A 12151-nucleotide genomic window follows, 5' to 3' on the forward strand; every position below is an offset into this window, starting at 1 on the left:
CCTGTTTTCACTAACTGAAAGAAATCTGAAGAGGATTTTTGCTTTTGCAAAATGGTAATTGCTTATCTACTCTACACCATTTAAGCTCATGAATGGTCTACTTTTGCATTAGCGGGGGAAATCTGTCTAATAATAAGTTCATTATCATGGTCCATTCATCAATGAATGAATGGTAGGCTTTATTTTAGTTCATTGATATATATTTGTAATCAGCTCTACATGTGCAGAGTTAGATCTACTAACCCTCTGGAGCTGTTCATCAAACTTACATTAAACTTACACATTGGAGTGAATAAAAGAATACCATTCTTTGAGGTAGTTTTACTACTTCTACAATAACTTCTCAAAAACCTTAAATTCACAGACACCTTCTTTATCATGCTTCTGCCCTGTAACAAAACCCAGGCTGGCAAGGAACCCTTAGGTTAATACCTGAAGCAGAGAAAGGTGCCAAAGTGCCCTGCCTCACAGGGTCTTCCCACAGACACACACCTGGAAGCAATCTCTGGCAAGCATCTGTCTACAGGTGCAGGTGTGTGCATGTTGGGACAGATGAGGAACACACCTAATTTGGTAGATGACATCCCTGATGTGATGGGTTTTATTGTGCTGTTTATGACAATATTTACAGATTATGATGTGCTTGTTTAATAAACAAAGTAATTAAGTGTACCCAAAACAAAACAGGAAGTTAATAACCTAAGTGGTGCTCAAGTGTTTATGTATCACAAGCACCTAGTGTATTCTTTACTGCCTGTTACTCCACCTCTAAATATCCTCTGAAGAAATCACCAGCTTACAGACACACATCCCCCAGTTCTGATGTTATGCATATTCTCAGGAAGACCTACTTACACCTGCAGTTTCACTGCATAGCTCTACACCCATAACAGGTGTTCAATAAATACTTGTCAAATGACCAGATAAATGATAAATGAAGGAGAAATACACTTGATATTTATATCTTCGAGATACCTATTATAGGCATATGATTTTACCAGAGTCACTACTTGGATTGTCTATCTTTTCAATCTACTTTTCTTCTCTAAAATATCATTGGCAGTTGCTTTATGGATAGATTAAATTTGATAGAGCCTGATACTTGAGGTGCTATTTCAGTGCCATCTATATCATGCTGAAACTAGTTATCCAGCTTGGCAGATGAAAATGTATGCAGTTTTGATCCTCCTCCTAACTCTCTAACTATAGATTTCACAATAGAGAAAGAAATGGGGGACTTTTATTTATAAATAATCAATACAATATGTAAATAGACATCCTTTTCCTTTGAGTCATTCACAGCCAGCCAGCTCTCAAATGAAAGTGGATCACCCCCTCCTTTGTTAATGGTGTGATCTACATCAGAGAGGTTATCACAGACTCCTTTGCAGAATGCAAATCGAACATCTTGAATGGCAAAAGGATCAAAGCACAGCACCTAAAAATTGTTCAAACCTGCTGTTCATATTTTTATGCATCAGAAAACTTGAAAGGAAAGACAGATTAGAATTAAAAAGAAATGTACTTTCCAAAGTGCATATCATTATTTAGGTTGTTAGTGTATTTATTCTTCTTGGGTTACTATATTGCATCCCATTCTAGGGCAGTAGCTGAGATGCATGTAGTGGAGGCAAAAGACTTTTGAGAATCCTAGTTCAGCTACCCATAAGCTGTTTGGCCCTGTACAAGTTATTGAAATTTTCTGGCTTCAGTTCCACATCTGTTAATAGGACGAATAATGCCTCATCCGGTGGTGAGGATTAAATAGATATTAGGGGCCCCTGGGTGGTGTAGTCTGTTAAGTGTCCCACTCTTGGTTTTAGCTCAGGTCATGATCTCAGGGCCATGAGATCGAGCTCTATGTGGGGCCCCATACTCAACATGGAGTCTGTTTAAGACCCTCTTTGCCCTTCCTCCCTATTCTTTCTCTCTAAAATAAGTAAAGCTTCTATAAACAAATAAACAAATAAACAGACATTAAAGCCATACACCTCTTTAATGTAATATAGATCACCTGGGGATAGTTTTAATAATGTAGAATCTGTATAATTAGTCACGAGGTCTAGCATGGCTCCTGAGACTCTGCATTTCTAATAAGTACCCAAGTAGTACTTATGCAGCTGGTCTATGGACCCCACAGAGTAGCAACTATCAATGAAACACAGTGTTATTCTTCCAAATGAGAGTGAACTTGTGTCATCTTGCCATTTTTATTTATTGCATACTTTTTGTCAGCATCTGCTCAACTAACAATTATTGGATGCTTATTCTATGGCAAGCTCTCTGAAGTACATAGATATTTCAGAAAATATAAAGACACTGTTGCAACTCTGGGAAGCTCTCAATTTATTTCAGAGTCAAAATCATTTATCATCACAAAAAGTTTCGACAGTGGAGAACCAAAGCTTCTTACCCCTATAGACACAGATTTTATCATCAACATTAACATGACTTACCATTTCATTGTCTTCATTAACGTATCTCTCCTATTCCAGAAGACTCTTGCCCAGGCAAATCACTTGTCTGTTCATTATTTTAACTTGCCCAAAGTCCCATCAACTTTTCAATAGAGAGTCTCAGTAGAGTTCACACCATAATACTCTCTAAGCCTCTTGCCTCAAAACCCTTGCCATGCTGTTTTCAACTAAACCAAAGTTGTAATATCATGATTCTAAGCCAATCCTAACTGAACCCCCCTGTTGAAAGATCCACCTTGAACTAAACTGCAAATTCCCAATAAAATCCAACCTTCCTCCTATCAATCACTACCAAACTCTGTCAAGTTAGTGGTCTTCCTTTACCATGATGATGAGCAATAAACTCAGCTCTTATATATATATATATATATTTTTAATTGGTGTTCAATTTGCCAACATATAGAATAGCACCCAGTGCTCATCCCATCAAGTGCCCCCCTCAGTGCCCGTCACCCAGTCACCCCCACCCCCCACCCACCTCCCCTTCCACCCCCCCCCCCGTTCGTTTCCCAGAGTTAGGAGTCTCTCATGTTCTGTCTCCCTTTCAACTCAGCTGTCTTAGGAACAGATTGTATTGGTGACATCTGGGGAGATGGCATTCTACATATGGAAGAAATAGACATGTGGATCAAAGGCAGATAAGCAGTGGTACCAAGGAGAGGATTCAGACTTTAGCCTCTTTATTGGTCATCCCAAATAAATATACAATTTAAGTATAAACAGTATGTTTTTCTCTGCAAACTTACTTTCATGAGTCTCCTAGCTCCCACTCATCTCCTCACCCAGGCATTTTGATGGCATCACCGGTACCACCATTGCCTGTGATAAGGTATGTGATAGGTTTATGTTCCAATACTGCACTAAAAACATAAGAGAATGGTATTAATCCTGGAAAATCTTTTTGTGGATATGATGTCTGAACTAAGACTTTAAGGAGGTAGGGGGTCACCCAGATCCAGAATTGGGGAAACCCAGCATCCAGATCGACTGTGGCATTTTCAGGGAAATGCACAATTGAAACAAAAGCCAAAAGTGACACTGAGGGTCCAATCATAAAAGAACAATCCTTCAAGTCATGTTAAGTAGCTTATTCTTTAGCTACTCTAAGTGTGGTCTGCAGACAGCATCATTACTATAACCTGGGCACTTGTTAGAAATGCAGACTTTCAGGCCCTACTGCAGACCTACCAAATTGGAATCTGCCTTTTTAAAAGATCCCCAGGTGATTTTTATGCACATCAAAGTTCAAAAAGCACTGCTCTAAATAATATTCTGGAGGCTATGGAAAGCTATTAAATGATTTTAAGCAAGGAGGTGACATAATTGAATTTGCATTTCAGAAAAAATTACTCTGTGCCATTCATTCTTTCAGGATCTATATGTCAGATATCGACCTAATAGCTGGGACTTAAGTATGATCTAGGGTAGATTAGATGAATCTCTCCATTCAATATTCATTCAACAAATGTTCATTATATGCCAATGTTGATCCGACTTCTCAGACTTGATTTAGAAACAATCCTACACTGATGGCTATGTTTTTAATACAGTAAAGTTTTGTTGTCCAAAACAAATAATTGTTGAGACTCTCCTGGCAAACTTTATTCAGAATTGCTTCACACTATCAGGCTGATTACTTAAACTTGAAAGGTTTTGTTGATGTACTTTTATAGAATTTTTATTGCAATGATATTTGCTGTATTGGAACTTGACCCACAGTACAAGTTGTAGTACAAGATACCAATCAATATTGGTTTTTAAAATGAATAATATGAAATGTATGGCTTGCAAATTTAAACTTTAATATTAGAGATAAGATCAGTACTTTTTTTTTTTTTTTTTTTGCTTAACATATGCAGAGGATTGTCCTTTGGTGACTGAAAAGGAAAACAATAAATTCTAAGTATGTAGAGTCTGTCTTTTTAATAATAGACATCCTATTATGCCTTATCAGAACACATACAGACTTGGTGTTAGGGGCTCTGGAAAGCTAGCTAGCCTGTTTCATGCATGTTTTATTGTTACTTCCTAAGTGCAAACATAGCGAAGGTCAGTGGGCAATGAGTTCTCATTTTTACTTTAGCTATTCTGGGTTGCTTTGACTGCCTGTGATCTACTAGGCTGGAATCATTATAGGAAGAAGTGACCGCTATAAGTAAATATAAAACTGTCATGTCCCTGACTCAGTTCCTTTGTAGCTGTAGGAACACTAAATTTAGCTCAGGAGTCTGACTCCCAATGGCGAGGTGTTACTCTCAGACCCATTTGTGGTATTCTCATAGCCTCGTATAGTTTGAGGAAGACCCTATACCATGAACTCTGGAAGGTTCCTTGAAGGAATAGAGATTTCGTAAGGACTTCCCCAGTAGAAACTAGCCTTGCATTGGAGAGGAACGAGGCTGCAGTGTTCAGCCGTCTTGCGTGACATGTGATTCTTTCCACCACAGGCTATTGTGTTTGAGATTCCCGCATTATTCACTTCAGATGATAGGATGTGAAAAAAAAAAAGTGGCTCTGGAAGCAACCAGACCAGGGTTTGAATCCTGCCTTCAATACTCGTCAGCGATGGAGTTTTGTTTTGTTTTGTTTTACACTCAGTTCTTTCATTTATGTAACAGCAATACTAATACTATCTTCCTTGCAGAGTTGATTGGAGGATTAAATATATTAAAATGTATATAGTACCTGGCACTTCAGGGATTCTCAATATTAATTTATTTTGTCACTATCTTCTGTGTTATTAAAGACCTCTATAAAATGCAAATTTACCTAAGTCACAATAGCCACTAATAATTTTGACCAGGTAAATTAATTGAATTGGGAAGCCAGTTAGAAAGAATAAACCCTGAGTGAAGACGATGTATGTTATATTCTCTAAAGTGTTTGAAAGGCAGAGCAAAAGAAGGAAGGATTGGTTAGAGATAAGACTAATACTGAGCAGGACAGTGGGTTCTAGTTCTGACCCAATGAATGTTAGGACTAAAGACATCAACAAACCATCCATTTTACAGATGAGGACACGGAGTCCAAGTGAAATAAAAGAACTTGCCTAGGGCCTAGCTTTAGAACTCTGACAAGTGAAAATTGAAAACTCAGCTAAATGAGGATTTTGAGAAAGGAAGGAAAATGTGAAAGGAAAGTGTGGTAAGGGGAATGAAGGTGAACATTAGCCCAGGGTATGGGTTGTATTCCCATTGCCACTGGCCTTCCAACAGGAGACATTCCTCAGCCTCCCACACAGAAGTACCAAACTGTGATCAGGGTTCTCTGCCATTAAACACCTGAATGTGACCGGGATACCTTGCCCATGAAACATTCATGATGCCCTATAGCCATGAACATAGAGGAAGAATGGTACATCCTAATATTCTTGCTGTAGCAAGGACTCCCAGAGAAGTGCCTTTTCCACAATGATCAATGAAGGTGATTCTCTAGAAACAACACAGTCAAGTAACAGCTTTTACACTGCTGTGCCAAATCGCTTTAAAGACAGCCATATGAAGCTATAGGAACTGTCTTGAAGACCCTGCCTAAATAGCTATGTACTCCAAAGGGACATGCGTTTTAACAGTCTCTCCACACAGAAGACTCTTAAACATATATCTCCAGCCCATACATACTACTTCCCTGAATCCCAGATTCATATGCAACTACATTTTTTAAAACTTTACTGCAACGTCTAATATGCTTTCAAACAAATGCAAAAACAAACTCTTGATTCCACATCCACGTTTCTACCACCTAACCTGATCCTTCTATTATTTTCTCCATTCTATCCACCCTAACACCCAAGAGTCATCCTGGTCTCCTCTCTTTCTTTTATGCCCTCATCTCACTGATCAGAAAATTCTGGTCATACTACCTTCTAAAGGTATCCAGAATTCATCTACTTCTCATTATCCACACTAGAAATATCCTGATTTAGAACCACCATTATTTCTCACTTGAATCATTGCAATGGCGCCTTACTTCCTCATTAGTTAGTCTATTGTCTATTGTCCACAAGCAGCTAAAATGACCTACCAACGCTTGAGTCAATTAGTCTTCTTTCCCTAAATGATGATTCCATTTATATAAATTTATTGAAAAGTCAAAATTATAGAGAAGGGGAACAGAGTAGTAGTTGCCAGGGATGAGGGATACGGATTAGGGCTCTGGAAGAGTGTGACCATAAGGGAGTAGATCATGATAGTTCTTTTGTGATAGAACAAAAGAACTTTTGTGAATCATTCTGAATCTTGATAGTGGTGTTGGTTACAGGACTCTATAAAAGGGATGAAATAATATAAAATATACACACAAGTACATGTAAAAATTAGTGAATCAGAAAAAGGCCCATACATTGTATCAATGTCAATTTCCTGGGCTTTATATTGTATTTAGTTATGTAGGAGGTAACCATTACAGGAAGCCTGAATAAAGGGTATGCCAGACCTCTCTGAACTATTTTTGCAACTTCTGTGATATTTATTTCAAAGTAAAAAGTTTAAAGACTTTATTTATTTGAGAGGGGAGAGAGAGAGCATGAGCAAGGTGAGGAGCACAAGGAGAGGGACAAGCAGACTCCACGCTGAGTGTGAAGCCCAACGTTGGGCTCAATCCGATGACCCTGAGACCATGACATGAGCTGAAATAAAGAGTCAGATGCTTAACCAACTGAGCCAGCCAGGCGCCCCTCAAAATAAAAAGTTTAAAAATACTATACATGTGCCATTCCTTAAGACATTGCATTTACTGTTTCTCCTACTTGAAATGTTTTTCCTCATGAATATGAATAGCTAATTCCCTCACTTCCTTGAGATTTCTGTTCAAATATCACCTCACAGTGGTCTCCCCAGACTACCACCCTTAAAACAGCAGTTTTCTGCTACTTTTTCTCTATCCCTCTTACTTGACATTAGTTTTCTTCTTAACACTTTCATTTGGCATACTACCTATTTATTTATTTCACACTTTTCTAACTTCCTCACTAGGATATGAGCTCCTTAAAAAAAGAACTTTTACCTGTTTTTTAAAATGTTATCCCTGTACCTAAAGCAATACTTGGCACATAGTAGACACTAAATAAATATTTGATAAATGAACAAATGAGTGAATGTGTAAAGCCACCAGAAGGGAGAGTCATGCAGAATTACTTAGAATTAGGAAAGTCTTAGTTTTCACTTTTCACTGTGACAATATAATTCACATTCCTTGACACTATTTAAAAAACACCTGGGAAAAGAGAAAGAAAACTTGTTCTTACTGCTTCCATGATACAAAGAAAAACAAACGGCATTATTAGTAGCAGCTGTTTTTCTTTTTATAATGCACCTGAGTTTTATCATGTCAAGTTGTATTATGGATAGAATATAGCACACATATATAAAAATAAGTAAATTCCCTGGAAAGAATCAATATAGACAGTCCCCAGCTTACAAATGGGTTGTGTTCCACACATTTGAAAGGCAGTGTTTAATGATTCGCTAGATGCTCTCTAACTTTTCTGGTTGGGTTCACCTCACCATTATCTGTGCATGCCCATCCTCTGGAATCAAGCCTGTCCCTAACCAAAGGAATCCAACATGGTTAGATTTCATAGATTAGCCCACAAAAATGATACTTCATCTATAAATGAGCTAAAATATTACACAAATAATGCTGGTCTGATTCTGAATTCTGGAAAACAGTTCAAGTGCTTCAACTTGAAGGGAGTTTAATGATGCATTTAAAAGAGAAAGTCAATACCATGTACTGATGGAAGTGTGGGCTTTAAAATCCAGGACACTGTCGAATTAAACTCTCACTGTGGTACTTGCTACCTGTGCAATTTTGGTCTGGTTTCTTAAACTCTTGAAGCCTTCGTTTCCTCAAGTGTAACTTGGAAATAATAATTAAGACTACCTTCTAAGATTTTTTCGAGGATTAAAGGAGATAAACTTGCCTTTGAATTTAGTATGTGAGTTCTACCTGAAGGCTGGGACCTACTCCATCTCTGAAGATTCTATTGGTCCAGTGAAGAACATATGAGGAGCTCTACAAAATTGTTCATCAGCATGATCACTTGGTCTTCCCTGATGAACCATCTCCTTCAAGGAGCTACTACTCCATGGTCCCTCTCCAGAGGAAGCTGCCATATTTGATTTGCAGGCTCCCAAATTAGATTGCTGACACTTGCAATAAATCTTTCCCAATCCTAGATTAGCATATAGTATTTTGATCTTTGGAATTCTGGGCAATGATACTGTCTTCTCATGGAACCATATACATACACCAGTACATTGCTTTCAGACTTGCCATTGGGCTCTTATCCTCCTCTTCTAGAAACATGACATGAGCTGAGAATACTAAGAATTGCCAATCTTCTATTTGAGAGACTTTAAGAAGCTGTAATAATCTCTAAAATAACTTTAAAGGACTGACATAAAATCAAGCCTTGACCAATTACAGTTTAAAAAATCTAAATCCCCTGAGGGAAAGTAGGAAATTATGGAAGTGATTTTAAGAAAACCATTGGGATATATAACAAACTGTTGCTTATTATTTAACCTACATTTTCCCTGCTGAGTTAAAGCTGATAATTTTCCTGCTTTGATGGCTAGTGCAAATAATTGGTCCCTCTCCTCTTTATTACCTCTTCAAACTATTAAGTCTTCCCTTGATGTTTTCTCATGCATGTACATGCCAGCATCACTTACCCTGGTCTTGTAAATAACTTCCAAAAATTACCAAGCCTACATAAACTACACAAAACATACTAAATCTTTGCCAAACTTTTCCAAGCCATAGCTCTTCTGTCCATATGACCCCACTGCTTTCCTTTTTCTTTCTGCTTTAACTAGTTGGTGATGCCAAAAGACTGTCTATGTAATTTGCACCTGCTTTGAATTGATTGGTTGACCTGTCCTTTGTTGTGCTTAGTGTATTTTGAGATCTATTTTAAGAGCTCCTCGATCTGAATGTTGCAGGTTCAGGTATATAGAAAAAAAGTATTCCTCTGCCCTAAGCTACATGTACTAGATTAATGGAAAAATTCATAGGTGGCCATAGTACCTAGAATTACACAATCTTTCTCTATTTTTTAAAGATTTTATTTATTTATTCATGAGAGAAACAGAGAGAAAGGCAAAAGAAACAAAGGTAGAGGGAGAAGCAGGCTCCCTGCAGGGAGTCCAATGCGGGACTCAATCTCAGGACTCCAGGATCATGGCCGAGCCAAAAGCAGATGCTCAACTACTGAGCCACCCAGGTACCCTTCAGTCTTTCTCTACTGAAGCAGAGTTGTCTATGAGGTGGCCAACTCCCTGAAGGTGATATGGATTTGTCAAAAGCAGAGCATATGAACGGGCTTCATTACAGTTAATGATTTTAAGATCTTGTTTAAAAATTACTGCCTAGACAAGGGCAGTTAATTGATCTATATAATCTTGCATTATACATATTGCTCATCACCACACATACTTTGTATTATGGATGTACCCCTTGAGGTCCTAAAGAACAAATAATTCTCATAGTCTCCCCACAAATAGCTTACTTTGAGAACCAAAAGTAGGCAAAAAAAGAAGGTATTTTTTTTATTCATCACCTATTCACATTATTTCTATCTTGAATCATTAACATCCTAAGCACAGGAGTGTCATAGCTTCACAAGGCCAATTGGTTTCCTTGGTAAGTATTTCTTGTTTATCCTGCATTATCTTCCATTTGTTAATAACTATGGGATATATGTTTATGAAACTCGGGGATTCCCCAGATAACTTTGCTTAAGCAACAACCATTATTTTTAAAAAACAAATACTACCCTGTTAGTAACAGAAGAAACATACTGCATTGTTTAACCACTAGCTGTAATTATTTCCTCTGAACTATTCTCACTCTCAGCTTTGATTTTTATAAGACATGGAGACTGGGACTGGGGACAAGTCCTCTGTTCTCACATGATGATTCATGTACAGAGTTAAAGTCTTCATCTTGGTTTGTATAGAAGTATTGCGGTTTAGTTAAACTGGCTTCCATCACCGTGGTTAAGTCAAACATAAGAGGAAGTTTCTATGGATCCATATATAAGGTGATGCTGGTGAGCCAAAAATATACTGACATTCTGAAAACGAAATGTTATAGAAGGTTTGGGTGATGCCGGAAGGAAAGCTTTTAACAATAATTATAAATATGGCCTCTCCATAGGTCCATCTGTCCACAATCCCATGCCATCTGCCCCTTCTCTAGAGTTGCCATGGAAGAGAAAGTTCCACTACTTCAGTTACTTAATTTCTCTTTGGAGAAAAGATGGGTGCCATTTTCAATTTTAATTGAGAAAAGATTGTAGTAGTATTTGTTCATTGCATTGTGTTTCTCTTTTTGTTTCCACTTGCCTTTTCCCCTTAGAATAAGCACATTCTTTATTTTTGGCATCGATACAAGGATAACAAAGAAAAATGCACATATTATCTTCTCAGTTTTGAAAGGATGATAGGAAAAAAAAATACCATCAACCAAAAGATTTAATTTCTTCTCTTTTTCAGATTTACTTTGAATAGACATGATAATAGTTTTTTTTTAAAAAAAAAAAACAATTTCCCCACCATCTCTCCTTTAGCAAGTTCCTTCTCTTTTTCCTAGTTTCCATCTGAGAGTTACTATCCATTGGTATGCATACTGTAATTCTACTACACCTGTTATTTTTTATATACTTTCATATTTCCCAATAAGGAAAACTGAGAGTGTAAGAACACCACGGATGCTGGAATAATAAAATCTGAAAGTTCTTTAAATCTCCTGTTCTTTGTGATGATGATTTTCCTATTTGTTCTCAGATTCATTCTTCCCATGTCCTTTGCAACCTACTTTTATCCAAATCCTTTGCCAGTTGGCTTCCTACAGGTCTGGCCAATAGGAAGCACTGATGAAAGACTAGCAGTTAGGAAGGAGAGAGAAACAAGGGTATTACTATTCATTTCTCCCTACTTCTAGTGTGACTGCAGGGTTGGTTGCATATTGCCTGTGATTCTACTGTATACAGGAAAGACTTCCTCGTTGCTTCCACCTCTCAAACAGCAACATCCATCCTTAATTCAGCTGTTACTCTATTGGTCTGGCTCTTGGGCCTTGGGAATAGCCCATATTCTCTTGTTTCTAAAATCCTAGAGGTGACAATTGCTTTCCACAGATGTTAATCTCTGGGCTGCCTCACTATCCCTTGTTCGGCTTTTTAACTGTCTCAACATTTTTGTAACTAGTTCCTCATATTAAATTTCTTGTACCAGACCAATGTCTCAACCTCATCATTATTGATAAAAAATGACACAGATAATTGCTTGCTATGGGAGACTGTTGCGTTTCTTATATGGTATTTAGTAACATTTCTGCCTCTACCTATTAAATGCTGGTAACACCTTTACTGTTGTGATAGACAAAAATGTCTGCAGACATATGTCTACTGTCCCCTGGGGGGCAGAATCACCTGTGGTTGGGAACTGCTGTATTAGATTAGAGCAGCTGTTTTCCTGACTGGACTCTGATATACTCCCTCAAACTATAGTTATACCTGTTACCCCTACCCTTCAAAACAAAATTGGAATATGATCAAATGGTGATATATATCTATCTACATAAAAACTAGTCATTTTGGTAAATAGCCAAAGCTTATTCAATAAATGAATGAAAAAATACATGAATTTGAACATAACTGGGAAACC

General features: G+C 37.6%; 1 protein-coding gene across 2 annotated transcripts in view; it reads right to left on the reverse strand.

Annotated features, from left to right (window-relative positions):
* DMD (dystrophin) overlaps window positions 1–12151 on the reverse strand; it is a 2426617-nt gene that overhangs the window by 1019858 nt on the left and 1394608 nt on the right. The window lies entirely within an intron of this gene.

Source organism: Vulpes vulpes, chromosome X (assembly GCF_048418805.1).
Source record: "Vulpes vulpes isolate BD-2025 chromosome X, VulVul3, whole genome shotgun sequence".
NCBI lineage: Eukaryota > Metazoa > Chordata > Mammalia > Carnivora > Canidae > Vulpes > Vulpes vulpes.